Source organism: Bicyclus anynana, chromosome 14, assembly GCF_947172395.1.
Source record: "Bicyclus anynana chromosome 14, ilBicAnyn1.1, whole genome shotgun sequence".
NCBI classification, from domain to species: domain Eukaryota; kingdom Metazoa; phylum Arthropoda; class Insecta; order Lepidoptera; family Nymphalidae; genus Bicyclus; species Bicyclus anynana.
In genome coordinates this window covers 10,651,359-10,667,085 of record NC_069096.1, presented here as the reverse complement: position 1 = coordinate 10,667,085, position 15,727 = coordinate 10,651,359, and positions in this window count along the sequence as shown.

Sequence of the window (15,727 nt, the reverse complement as noted above, 5' to 3'; positions counted from 1 at the left end):
ACGCGCCTTGTATCTCTGGAGAGCGACAGGTTCCCCGTATCTTCCAGCGTTCAAACCAAACTCAAAATACTCTGTTATTACTAGCCTCACGCCTTTACTACCACTAATGTCAACCACTGACAATCAAGTAAGCTCACATGCCTGCAGCGCTAACGACAGACATCAGTTCGGTAGCCATTCCTATATAGTATAAGTTTGCCCAGCCCACTAGGTAAAAACGATGGCGTGGCACCGCTCGGATGTTGACGCGTTATATGTGCTAGGTTTATTATAAGCTCGCAATAAAGATGAAATAGAAGAATTACATTTATTTGGACAATACACAGATATCTCTCTATTCCCAATGTAAGCGTAGGTTGTAAAATGGAATGAAATTGAAATGAATAAATATAATGTATATATACATACAGACAGAATCGATTCCACTGGAATCCACGTCCTTTAAAGCATAAAGTTGGGAACCCACTTTAGGTAATGAAGTTGCCTAGGTATCACGAGCGTGCGCACGATACGTGCGCTCGATCCCGCCTCTCGATACTTGACTGACGAAAAAACACACGTACGATATTGCTTGAATCGCTGCAAACTCGTAGAACGAATGAATAAAAATATTTTTTTGTGTCGAATCGAGCCGTCATGCACTTCGCGACTAACAAGCCGTTAGCGCTGCAGACATGTTTGCTTATTTGATCGTCAGTGGCTGAGATTACGCTTAGTAGTTTTATTGTAAAAAGAAAAAAAGTAGGGATAGGTTTGTAGCAGCCCTAATTGGAATGCCAACTCAGCGTTATATCCGACGCGTGTTGGTATGGCAGTTTTCAAGTTAGTCATTCGTTAATTTCGAAACGCAACGGTTCGGTTCACAGTCCGCTATTTTCGTATAGTATATATTTTAACACTATTGCTTATTTTGTATTTGTATTGTATCTTGTGTATTCATTAAACAGAGTTTCAAAATCAAGTCTTTATTATTCCGAATGTTTGGCACGCAATAGAAACGTAGCTTATACAGGACTATGACTTCTCTCTCTCTCTACTAAATTATATATAAGTCAAGTTCTATATATATGCTAAAGGTTATAAATATTTAATAGACAGAGCTATCATAAAATAACAAAGAATCTCGTAACCTTCTGTAAATATTTAAGAAGTCACTTTAGTCACTGCAGTATATTATGTTGTTTTGAATGTCGAGTTTATCGCCTTAGTTTTAATGTATGATTTATAAGATACGTGAACCAGAAAGTTTGCAAGAGTTTTCTCTGCGACTTAGTTTATCATTAGCATTAGGTAAAGTCGAGTCATAAATATTGTAATTACCTACCACTTAGGTTGGTAAACTTTATACCTGTATTTTACATTAACAGGTACCTACCGGTTTATTAACTGAATCACTTTGAATCACGAGGTCCTGGGTTCGAATCATTGACTACATAATTATATACACACATACTTTTTTTATTCTCTACAACTTAGCCCTTGACAACAATCTTACCTGATGGTAAGTAATGATGCAATCTAAGATGAAAACTTGTTAGGAGTAGGATGAAAATCCACACTCTTTTCGGTTTCTACACGACATCGTACCGGAACGCTAAATCGCTTGGCGGTACGTCTTTGCCGGTAAGGTGGTAACTAGTCACGGCCGAAGCCTCCCACCAGCCAGACCTAGACCAATTAAGAAAACTTCAATAGGCGCAGCCGGAGATCGAACTTCTTCGTCTTGTAAATCCACCGCGCACACCACTGCGCCACGGAGTTCGTCAAACCTACTTTCTTCTAAGAAATCTTCAGCTAAAATTCTCTGCCTAGAGTTGGGTATGTTAGTGGTGTTACACCACGTGCCTCGGGGAGCATGTTAAGCCGTCGGTCATTAAATTTTTCAATTTCAATTTAACATTATCACCCACCCACCAACCCGCCATAGAACAAGGTTGTGGGTCTAAGCTCCACATCCCCTCTAGTATCAAAAGGGAGGCATAGCCCTAGTGGGCCGTTAAAATAGGCTGATAATGATGATGATGACCCATATAGAGTTGGTAGACAGACACAGAGATCAATTTCATTTATGATTAGTTCCCATTATATTATATTGAGCGCCGTGATAGCCCAGTGGATATGACCTCTGCCTCCGATTCCAGAGGGTGTGGGTTCGAATAACGGTGCACCTCCAATTTTCAATTGTGTGCATTTTGAGAAATTAATATCACGTGTTTCAAACGGTGAAGAAAACATCTCTTTCTCACAGAATTTTCTTAATTTTCTACATGTGTGAAGTCTGCCAATCTGCATTGGGCCAGCGTGGTGGACGATTGGCCTTACCCCTCTCATTCTGAGAGGAGACTCGAGCTCAGCAGTGAGCCGAATATGTGTTGGTATCGATCGATCCCATTATATTGTTCGTGTTATGAAACTAAACTTCAGTGGCCCTATTCTATGTTTTGCTTGTACTAGTAAGTATACAAAAGTTATCCTGGGGTTGTTTGTACTTACGTTAACAATATCATGATGAACAGAATTTGTATTAAGTACCTGCACATGTCGGGCTTTTATCATAAATATAGGGCAAGGATGGCAAGGCGAGATAGATTTTTGGATGCTCATGCGTAGTAGATAATCAAAGACTTTGGTGAGGAGACACCAGCGCTGGACGTGCTGGAAAACTAAGTAGTAGATAATCCAAATTGCCATTTAGTGATATTAAACAATCCGTCGCAGCAGACGAAGTCATATTATGCGATTTTGACTGTCTAATAAACTGATATTATAAATATTGGATAGAAGCCGGCGTTACTTTGCGGAAGTTCATCATGATTATATAATGATTTATTTATTTTGCTATCATCCGCGAAAAGTCGAACGATGTTGACTCTACAACGTGCAATTGCACGTTATAGAGTCCTGAGGATGCTCCGGTTTCGGGGTGAAAGGTACGTAGAGAGTATTTAGTCGGACCTGGGTGACGTCGTCGCATGGGTTCGTCGACTTTTCGCAGATGATAGCAAAATAAATAAATCATTATATAATCATGATATTATAAAGATATGATTGTTTGTTTATTCTCTCTTGAAACTACTAAGCCGATTTGAAATATTATTTTACTGTTAGGAAGCTACACTATCACCGAGTACTATAGGCCATATTTTAAACCCTTATCCCAACGGGAACGGGAATCACGCAGGTGAAACCGTTACCAGGAATTCATATTATATTCAAGATGACGCTCCTTCAGGATACATACACACGCACCTGTCCAACGTCTGTCTATAAACCTTAATACTAAAACGTAAAATCGTCATGACGTACAAAAATGTGCCTCGACGAGTAAGTAATTGGATCATCAATAAAATACAAGAAAACGAATTGCTCGCAAAATATGTCGCCGTCGCTTCACTAAAGCCAGCTACTGACGATCAAGTCTGTAGCGCGCGTAATATTGATTCAGAATCCGGGGAGCATTTTTACAATTGATTGTTACAAATAGTACCTGCTTCCCGCCTATTTCGTATAGATAAGTGTCGCCGCCTAGCGTATAGTAGCGTCATTTCATTTCATACTTTTATGACTTCCGGTTATTATAGTTAAATTTAATTAAGTAACAATGATTATCAATCCGAACAGTGGAGAGGTTATTATTAATTATTGATATAAATATAATTATTTATTTTACATGATATAAATTCATCATTGGTTATTTTACTCTTGACAACTATGACGTCACGTTATGATTTAGTTTGTATTTAATTTCTCAACTTTGTGTTTCGATATTTTAATATTATTTTACGATCGTTATAAATATCTTCTAATTATTAATGTGTTTTAGATAGAATTATAACGTTTGGTTTGTATAATAATACTCCGGAACTATTATTAAAACGTACTTGTATTGTTAACATATTCGTGCTACCAACAGTAGACACTAACTTTGCAAATATTTTAAATTAGAGGGTTGTTTAGCAGATTCATTGATATACTACCATCAGCGTGTAATATTAACATTATAGCGGAAGCTATGCTGAAATTGTTATCGAATAAATTTGTGTACAGTGAAATATTATTTTACTTCTCCCACCTTCTGTAACATCTCAGAAGTGGGCATAAAACTGTTGGGATCCTACGCTACGGGTCTCGGCAAGAAGAAGAATCGAAGAAAGCAAAAACGGAAATTTTTTTTCTTCTTCTACACCACGCCCTTACCAAGAAATCAACTACATGTGACGCACAGAATTGGAACTCAAAGAAGTTTGTAATCAAGCTTCGTCTACAATACCCTGATGAACGCTGGTACAAAGACTTCGAAGACTACAATATCGTCATACAAGCGTGTCCGGATACAGCATTCTACGACTAGTCGACTTTGTTGAAAAATTTGATGTCATGTCGGTAAGAGCAAAGGATTAAGGAAGACTTCGAGAAGTGCAACATTATTGGAGAAGACGCTTTATCGTCTATCATCAAAAGCCTTCTGGTGGAGCTACGTTCAAATGCCTTCCAGCCTCAAAACGTCTGATTAACTCTTTGGGTTTTCATCTGAACAAGAAAGAAGCAACTAAGAAGACAGAAGCATCGTCAATGCGGCAGCGAACGTGTAGAAAACTTGCAGTGTATGGCGCCTCTCCTACGCTTCAGCCCTCTGGACTGGGGCCCTGCTACACCTGCGGGAGCACGAGCCTCTAGTCGCCGCGCCGCCGCGCCGCCGCGCCGAGCCATTTGCTGGGTTGCTGCGACATCGTGAACTCCGCGGCAGCAGTCCAGGTTAGTCCAGCTATGTATACTTTTATATCGTAAACTTTTTTTTTTTGCGCTTATACAAACGCCTCGCCATTGGTGTGCCGCGTGCATATAAAATTACATAATACATTGGTACGACAAGTAAATTGAGTATACTGCCAGAAAAATAGTAAAAATCGCCCATTGTTATGAAAAGTTTTGAAGGTGCTCACTAGTAAATATTAGAGTGGAGTAGTAGGTATAGGTTACATATGTCTATGTGACGAGACATGTAGGTATATGGATAAAGTACTCGTGATGTGTTCAAGTAGTGATACGTGAAAGTTAAAGTTTTTAATGATTATTATACTGTTATACATTTTATAGAAGGCAGTAAATGATCAAGTTGCTGGTACAACTAGTCACTGATTCAAAAACCTATTAGTAATCTTGTCCTGTACAAAAGTCTTGCAGTCGTATAATAGTTTCTAGCAAGAAAACTGTTTATAACCTTAGTTGATTTATTTTAAATGTATGATTCTTACCAAAGCTACATTTTATTGATTTGTTTGAGTAATAATAAAAAGTAAACAGGCATTTTGTACAAAGTTCTGTTTAGCTAATTGAGTAAATTATAGCTCTCCTTGGCGAAGTTGATAAGTGAATAGAGCTATTTCACAAACAGTAAAAAAAAAACAGCATATAATATATCAAATATTAGAAAAAACCTTTTTTATGTTTAGATCCATCCAACTGCCAAGTAAAAATAAATAATATCCCGTTCATAACGCCATGTTACCTAAAACAACCAAATTAACATATACCGATATCAAAAGAGTCTCGTAAAGTATTCCATAAAAGTGTTAAATAACCGCGGGCAAAATAAGATTGTTTAATATTATTGATTGAATTACTTGTACGGTAGGTTGCACAATTAGCTATTAAATGTTATTGCTTATTATATCACCCTATAAAATACTCCCATATTAAACTGTTCATGAAATATAACAACTTATCGTAACTAATCATAATTATAGTATTCGTTCAGAATTCAGTTTATCCAGTTTTTATTACAGTCAGACAGGACATCTCAAAGCATTTAAAATTAGAAAAATTAAATACTTGATATTACTTGGTGTTGACGTTTATGACAGTAAAGCGTTTACAGAGTTCATTAATAGCGCTATAGTAAATTAGAATCAGTAGGTACTAGCCAAGACGTGATAATTAGGTATGCCTATCGCGTACTTTATTGAAGTAACTTCTGAAGAAGAGTTCTATCATATAATTCGAGGATTTAGCTGATGTAGATTTGATAAATAATAAAATCTGCTCTTAGGGTTTGTCTGTACTTATCAATTGCTCAACGGGCTATTTTAGTTCTAATATAATTTATTACCTCGTTTACTCCTAGCTTAAGGGTGGCTAGCTATTCAGGATTTCGGTTCACAAATAAGATACTTATAAGCCAGGAAAGAAAGAGACAATTCAAGCTGACTCTCTAATTAGAATACAGTGGTATACGGCTAACTCTAACTGAACAGAGTCGTCTTCGCGATGAGAAATGATAAGCATTATACCCTGAACATAAGAGCCCTTAATCACAATTCAACATTTAGTTTAGGTTAAGTAACACACCAAAGTTACCGCATCTAGCATCATCCGTAGCTCAGGGCCATCTAGTTTCAAATTCAATACGAAAATTACAACTTTCAACGCACCTATACACAAAACTATTATATTAGTTAAAATAACTGCTTAAATAAGAAAACTATACTGAGACCGATTAATTAAGCTAAAACTTAACAATTAGTAGTAGTTGCAAAAATATCATATTTAAGTACTTAATACCACAGGTTTTAAATAAGTGAAAAAAATATAAAGATTTACTTTTTCTTATATTAAAAAAATACATGCAGTATTGTGTACCATGCGCTTATGGAAAGTTATCGTATGCCTAAAGTTAAAGGGAGTTCTAATTATTTATTTGAATACTATATGTGTCTACATCATTAAGGGGCCTTTTGTAAATACTAGGGAACCATTTATACTATGGTGCTAACTGTATCAATTGATTATTCTTACAAAATGTGTTTTAGTCAGGGTATTCCTGTTACAATTTTCAGTTCACTATATACTATCAAAAGATTAAAAGTTAATGGGTAAATAAATAATATCATTTGGATTAGCTTTACATATAAAATTATCATAATATGATTAGTTGCTATAATCCTCCAAAATAGTTTGACCGGTTCTGATTAAGTTTTATATGTAGATAATATTAGGTAGGTCCGAGAAAAGGTTGTTATACATTTTTGATACCCTTAAACGATAAGGGTGATTAGTAGTAAAACTTCTAAAGCAAAGCAACATCGGTTGGGTCAGCTAGTTACTTTATAATAATGGAGTAAAGCTTCCACTATCCGTAATTTAACAGTTTGTTGAAGAATGGTAAATCAGGGTTATATTGAATGCTATAGAACTTTATGTATGCTAATGGTCAGGTGTGTGTAAATTTAAACGATCATAGATGGCTCGAGTAAATAGTAGTTATTATGTCCGATAGTGGAAAAACGTGAGACGATACACTTTTCTATATTACACGAGGAATTAATACTCCTTATTCCAGTAAGCTCATCATAATGTTCAGTCATAAAAATGTTTGAATGTCAGTTTGTCCAACCCGCGAACTACAGCCACCTAATGTAGGTACAAGAGCAAGACCTACACAATAAACGGAACAATAGCTATATCAACAAAAATATGTCTGTAATGAAAATGGTGTTTCGTACCCACATATTATTATTATAGATATACACAGAATTACTGATTTTGGAAACATATGTTTTTTGGGAAAACTACAATATAAATGTACTTATATACTAAAATCTAATCATAAGAGATTTCTAAAGCGTAACATGAGATAGGTCGGTACGTATAAAATTTGTACTATAATGTGTGGGGGCTAAGACCTTATGGGATGCAGTTTACAGATTCAATTAATTTAATTCAAAGTTCGTCTATTGATAGAATGTGGTAGTGAATAAGAACAGATATTAAATTATATTCTTGTAATATTAACAAGATTAATAGTTCTACGTATTTGCAGATTGTTCTGGTAGATAGGGAGGAAAATGAAGTTACAGATGTCCTCATATACGGTAGTCGAGAATTAACATTGATTTTCACAGTTCTAAATAAAAAAAAAACGCACAATTGAAATAATATTATTGTAAGATTCTCTCTATGTGACTAATGCATAAGTGGCGATATATGTGATTCGGTTCCTCTTGGTTTACTTCTACGTGACTTCTGTCTTATGTGGCACTCGTCAGTGATTCACTTCTATGCGACTCACGTCTGTCTATATCTATATATTCGACTATGGCTTACCTTTTACTATATGTCTGTATGATATACGACTTTGTGACCTAAGTCTGTGTGACCTGCGTCTGTGTGACCTGCGTCTGTGTGACCTGCGTCTGTGTGACCTGCGTCTGTGTGACCTGCGTCTGTGTGACCTGCGTCTGTGTGACATGGGTCTGTGTGACACACGTTTTTGTCTGTGTGAAATACCTAAGTATTTGTGTGCTTACCTAAATTGAACGAACGAATTCCAAACGAAAAGGAGATTTAAACCCACGTCTTACTAGACACGGGCATAAGTTAGTTATTTCTGCATATCGTCTCCAAAGAGTAAAAAAAAAATCTTTTGTAGGTTTGGGTGTACTCTTCTATAACAAGATCCCCAAAACTGTGATGGACCTGCCAATGCATAGCTTTAAGCAATGTGTTAAAAAACATTTACTTAGTCGAGGTTACTACAACATTGATGAGTTCCTATAAAGATAAAAGCGCTTGGAGGCCATTGGGTCAGCTTCCACCTTCACACAGGAAATAAAACTATAAGAAATTGTAATTGTTATCAATTGTAAATTATAATACTCTATGACTTTTTCAAAAGAGCAACTGTTGAGTTTCTTACCGGTATCTTCTCAGCAGAACCTGCCTTCCGAACCGGTGGTAGAATCTTTACAAATAGTCTACTGTCGTGTCAAAAGTGCTTGTAAACTGAGCCTACTTGAAATAAATGATTTTAGATTTTGATTTTGAATTGGTCCGAGTTATGTTGATTAATCAAGTTATCTTAGTGATTCATATTTATTGAAGTCGGAATGACCTAGTAACTAATATGCAGATAAAATTCAAATATGTGATTTTATAGTAAAATAAGTATTTCCAGATTAGGTACCTGTCTGGAAGTACTAATAGCGATGTTTTTGTTTTATCATAATTTCTGAATTTCTTTCATATAGATAGCACAATATACTTATTGTTTGGGTTTGAAGTCTAAGTGACCCATGAACATAATTACCAGAAACGAATTAGGCTTTATGATAGCACTTCGATTATGTATATTGATCAAAACCTTGTCAGTTTCAAATTACTGCTGGATCCTGTTCTTTCCAGATAACTGATGGTGCAGTGGGAGGTACCAGAGTGTTACCAGAACGCCGTGGGACACGGCTTCTTCAGGATGGCCGAATGTTACAAATAGTACCTGCTTCCCGCCTATTTCGTATAGATAAGTGTCGCCGCCTAGCGTATAGTAGCGTCATTTCATTTCATACTTTTATGACTTCCGGTTATTATAGTTAAATTTAATTAAGTAACAATGATTATCAATCCGAACAGTGGAGAGGTTATTATTAATTATTGATATAAATATAATTATTTATTTTACATGATATAAATTCATCATTGGTTATTTTACTCTTGACAACTATGACGTCACGTTATGATTTAGTTTGTATTTAATTTCTCAACTTTGTGTTTCGATATTTTAATATTATTTTACGATCGTTATAAATATCTTCTAATTATTAATGTGTTTTAGATAGAATTATAACGTTTGGTTTGTATAATAATACTCCGGAACTATTATTAAAACGTACTTGTATTGTTAACATATTCGTGCTACCAACAGTAGACACTAACTTTGCAAATATTTTAAATTAGAGGGTTGTTTAGCAGATTCATTGATATACTACCATCAGCGTGTAATATTAACATTATAGCGGAAGCTATGCTGAAATTGTTATCGAATAAATTTGTGTACAGTGAAATATTATTTTACTTCTCCCACCTTCTGTAACATGATTTTTAAAATTAATCAAGTTAATTTTTCGTGAGTAGCTCCATCTTGATGACACGATCAACTTTTTTATATACGACTAGCCGACGCCCGCGACTTCGTCCGCGTGAAACTCGATGTAAACTTTCAACTACTCCTATCCTACCCCTAACTACTCCTACCTACCCCTACCCTGATTTTTTACACCTTGTGTCCGAAAAACCCAAATATCTTACGGAACCCTATTTTTTTCCAAAATAAAATTTAGCCTATGTTACTTGTGGATAATGTAGCTTTCGAATGGTGAAAGAATTTTTAATATCGGTCCAGTAGTTTTTGAGCCTATTCATTACAATCAATCAAACAAACAAACAAACAAACATACAAACAAAGTTTTCCTCTTTATAATATTAGTAAAGAAAATTCTTGATTCTGGTAGCTAACATGGTTATATAAAAAACTTCTGAGAGTAACGAGAAAACGCAATTTGTAAGATAATGTGACTGTTAAGTTTTATAACTCTTAATTAAGCATATGTAAAAATAACAGTTGGTTAATTGAGTTGCGAGGTTAAGAAGTCGTCCTCCCAACTTCAAGTTGTTCAAAAATTATTACTAACAAATTGTTATTTTTAAATATGCTTAATTAAGAGTTAAACAAGAGAGAGAGAGAGGATTATATTAATTAAAGATCGCAGTCACGAGCTACCTTGTCATAGAATAAAAATGTAGTTCAATCGTTTGTTCTAAAAGTACACTGATTTATTTACACATCACTGCGCTTACTACAGACACCGCTGCTATACTCTGATAACTTGACCGTCTGTGGCCGGCGTAATAAATTTTGAGCGTCATAATGCCCACCGTCACAAATCTCGTCATCAACGATCAGTCCTTCGTTGCCTGACACTGACAATGGGAACTCATTAATCAACTTTTCCAATTTTCAAATCAATAGATCTTATCTCGCATTTAAATTATTATAAGTTCGGTTCTCCCGAAGTTGTGCTGAAACCTGTCCAAAGCAGTTTTCTGTGTTTCTACGTACTAATTTTTAATTAAGATATTGTCAGTGACCAGGGTAGTTGACAATAAAGTGAGAAAGCAATTTATAGATAATAATCAAAACGAGAAAGCTTTTTTTAGATAATTATTAATTTTCCTAAATGTCTGGGTAGATTTAAAGGTAATATTCTACTCTAATCTGAATAAAAATGATATCTTATCGTGACCCCGTTTACCATAGACACCAATATAACATTCTTTATCAAAATAAAAAAAAAAACGCGCAATATTTTTTCGAAATTAGGCGAGGATTTTTGTAGGCAAGTACAAACCGTATACAGATTATATCAGTATACAGATTATATAAAAATCCCTATTTTATTATTTCTAGTTCCTGTAAAAAAATCATCAGATCAGCAGCCCGAAATTAATGAATTAGCCGGCTGCTAGTACTTAAAGTAGTTTAGTTGTAAAAAATAATAATAAAAAAAACTCTAGAACTCTATTGCTTTTCAATTTGTGTTTATTTTACTAGCCTCACTATATCCCAAGTAACAGGTAATTAAATATCGTAGTGTAATTGTACAGAAACAGGAATGTGAGACTTTTAGGAGAACTTTAATCAGTTTTAATGAGAACCAGGAAAGTTGTAAATGGATGAAATTTAATTCAATGTTAGATACGAGTGCTTTTACCTCTGTTTCGTTAATGGTTTGAGTTTGAAATTGAACTTAGTTTAAATGCGGTTTCGACGTTCAATGTAGGTTACGGGCTGATGTCTGACCCCAAGGAATAATGTTTTTGTCGACCACTGAGGTCATCTCACTGGAGGAAATAATGGACTTAGAAAACAGTTGGATTTACATTTATTTTCATTTTATACGTCATCATAATCTTATCATTAATAATAATAATTTATTTATTTTCTTCAAACATACATTGGTTATAAAATTAAATACACAATTCGATCCGAACATGTTTTGCCGTTAAAAGCGTGCAAAATATTCAAGAATTTAGTGAATTGAAAATTTAGTGAAAAAGAGAAGTGACATTCTCTTTTATATATTGGATAAAATATTATAAAATATTTTTTAAAATTGGTCTAAGTGTTAATCATATGTAGCTTTGAATCATGAATTCCTAGGTTCGAATCCTGGGTCGGTCTATGAAATATTATTTTTTGTAAGAAATTCTCAGTAGCAGCAGCACGGAGTAGCACCTCGGAGAGCACTTTAATTCGTTCCCGTTTTACCATTGTCAGCCTATTTTAAAGGCCTCCTTCAGGACCAGGACTCCCTTCTTATAGCAGAGGGGATGAAATGAAAATATACTTTATTGACCACCACAAAGAAACATACAATACAAGAAATACAAAAAAATATACTTAAAAAATGCACAATAGGCGACCTTATCGCTAAAAAGCGATCTCTTCTCTGTCAAAGGATATGGAGCTTAGACTCACCATGGTGCTCAAATGCGTGTTGGCGGGCTTATTATTAAAATCCGGTAATGATCATAACATAGTCAAATATTACCCTAAGTCCACCAATCCGTATTAGAGCACCATGGTGTGTGTAAGCTCCATATCACCACTGCTATAAAAAGGGAGTCCTTTAACTCGCCTCTCATATTATATGCTTAACCCTGTAGTGAGCCAATTATATATTATAGATTGGTTTTACTAACCTGGTTCAAACCTTATCTATCGCGAGAGTAATTGTATACAATTACCTAGCTCATTCGCTCTACAAATATTTATATTACAAATTTCGATTAAATTTGCCCCGTTATCTAGATTATTAATGTTATTGCTAAGTTTCTTCGAAGTTGGTCTTGGTAGATTAGGTAGACGTACCTAGTTCGTTTCACGAAAAAAGAGCACTTTGAACAACTTCAAAAATTAAACGCGAACGGCATACATTTTTTCAATGATTATTCATTTAGAATAAAAATCCTTTATGTACAATGTACACATGATATATGAAAACAATAACATCCCATAGATGCGGTACAAAAGCAAGCTAAGCTGTCAGCACCCTTTTAATATGACACGACTTATATAAGGGTCTGAAACTTCATAATGACTTTAATAATGTGCAAACGGATCATAGACCTTTACCAACTGATTCTACGACGATGAATGAAGAATTAATATTAGATACCTTCACGCGTGGTATGTCTTAAGTTTACCTTTGTAACCCCACTTCCACAGAAAAGGTTTTCTTTTATTTTCTATAGCTACAGCTGGTAGATATTGTTGTGCACAAAGTTATTCTTCATACTCCTGGGTAGGTTATAGCAAACTTTTCATCACGTTACGATCGATAGGAGCAGAGCAGTAAAGGAAAATGTTGGGAAAACGGGAGAAGTTACTCCATTTTTACAGCGATACTACTGTAAGGGCTGGATTAAAGAGATTTAATCTAAGGGCGGAGGAAGTCGTGGGCGTCCGCTAGTTATAGATAACTTGTTATTAAATTAATGAAAATAAATTATTTAATATATTTTGAACAACATTTTGTAAACAAACAATACATAATTTAAAAATGTATTTTTAAATATATGCTCTGAAAAAATACGAACCTATTTAGGTTATTGGTGTTCAGATGTGGCAAGATAGTAATTGGTATCTGTGAAGATACACCACGTCGTAGATAATTGATAGTGTCACCACATACATCGATCGTTACTATCGCATCGCTATTACGTATGAATACGTATTTATTTATGGATGTAGGAGTAAGCAAGTTAATGTAATCTATAGCCTAAATACATTGTTACATTGCATATAGTTTAGTGTCTATGAATAAGCGCAAGACGTGTCATACTATACTCATAATGAGTGTATTCGTATGCTAGGTTAAAATAAATTACCTTTATTAGAATATTGGCTTTAAAAACAAAACGAGAAAAATAATACATGATGCCCGTCGAGTCAATTACGTGGGATGTGACAAATAAAATTGTCGATCTTTACTACGAATCCGCTCATATAATTGGATTCATGTTTTACGAAAGCTTTTTATAGGCTCTAAATGACAGCATTATCGGAGATAATTTGTATGAAATTCACTTGCTATTTCTCTCCAACCTACCTTAAAATGCGATTGTATTGATTACTTACTTATACACTATTCTATGAATTTTCAAGCTTTTCTTAAAGTTTTCATAACCTATTATAGCTGAAAGTTTATAAAGTAAGTATTGAAGGTAACATTATGTATATCTAAGCCCGAAATCGTATTTCTTAATCTTTCCTTTATATTATATTTTGGCTAAACACATAATATTATTCGTGTAAACCCTTTAGTATAGCTGACTAGCTATCCAAAAGTTCAACTTTAAGCATAACTTTATCCGGCCAAGGGTTTCGACTAGATATAAAAATTGCAATATTAATATCTTTATCATTACATTTTCGGCTTTTTGCTTGCTTCTTGTAAGAGCTTTCAAACACCACAGTCCCGAGCACCTTGGGACCCCATTAATTTTTCAAATAATGTGTCTTTACCTTTGCCATTTCAGCTTTACAAGTTGAGATATATCGATGACTTTGGCAAATCTCTTCATATCTGGCTCAATCACGCACTAATACAGAGATAATCCACGCGTAGCTCCAGCGCCCGCTGAGTAACTTCTGATGAAGCCCATAGTTAGCGACCATAAGTTCGTTATAAAGAGTTTGAACAATCTAATCTATTAACATGACTACGAGTAAAACGTTGACAGACAGGATTACATAAGTTTAACTTTTGGTTAACCAGTGACCTCTTGAGAATAAAACTTATGAGTCAGTTGAGGAATAGAAAATATTAATAAACAAATCAGATTGAATATTAATTTTTATAATATTTACTACTAGCGGATACCCGCGACTTCGTCTGCGTGGAATTCAGTTTTTCACAAACCCCGCGGGAACCATGGATTTTTCCGGGAAAAGTAGCCTATGTGTTAGTTCAATCCAGAGTAAAATCTATTTCCATTACAAATTTCAGCCAAATCGCTTCAGTAGCCGCAGCGTAAAAGAGTAACAAACATACTTACACACAAACTAAAATATATAAGGACGCGGTGTTTGTTACCAAACTCCTCCAAAACGATTGGACCGAATTCTATGAAATTTTGTAGTAGTAAAAATATAGTATTATTCGTTCATAAAGCTGTGTATGTAAGAAGCATGTTTGGTTTAGGTATTTTAAAACACGAGGTAAAGTATTATATTATACTTTATGATCTGCACAGAAAAGATAATATTTTTCCGAGTACACGGTGTAATACAAAGTAAGCTTGTTACAAAGAACAAGAATGCATTTCCACATCGGAACATATAAGCCGATTTTTAAATAATACTAAGATCGTGCTACTACTACTGTCTGTAAGTTACAAGTTTTATACCGATCGGAATCGCGTTCGAAAGATCTTTTTGTGATAAAGTAAATTAAAGTTAAGTTCAACTTGTTTGTAGACTAATTTTCGTAAGTGGTATTTTTTGGCCATTTTCAATGATTATACACATAAAATAAAATAATTAAGCAAGCACAAAGCAAAGACGCATTTGGAAACCTCGTGACTTTAGTTTTAAGTTTGCGACTTTACTTATCACCATAACTTTCATTCATATTTATATAGGGAGTATAGTAAAAAAATAGAGTGAAAATTCTGAATAAATAAAGAAATTTTGGTTTAAAATAAAATGCTTACAAGAAATACCAATTTGCTTATAAATAAATAAAAAAGGTAATCTTTTATTTCATTTCTAAAATCTAAATGAAAGCCTCTTCACATTTTCTAAGAATCCATGAAGATAAAATAAAATTCATTACATAAAACATTCATCAGCGCAATTTAACAAAAGTATCTTACACATGACTCCTAAAAT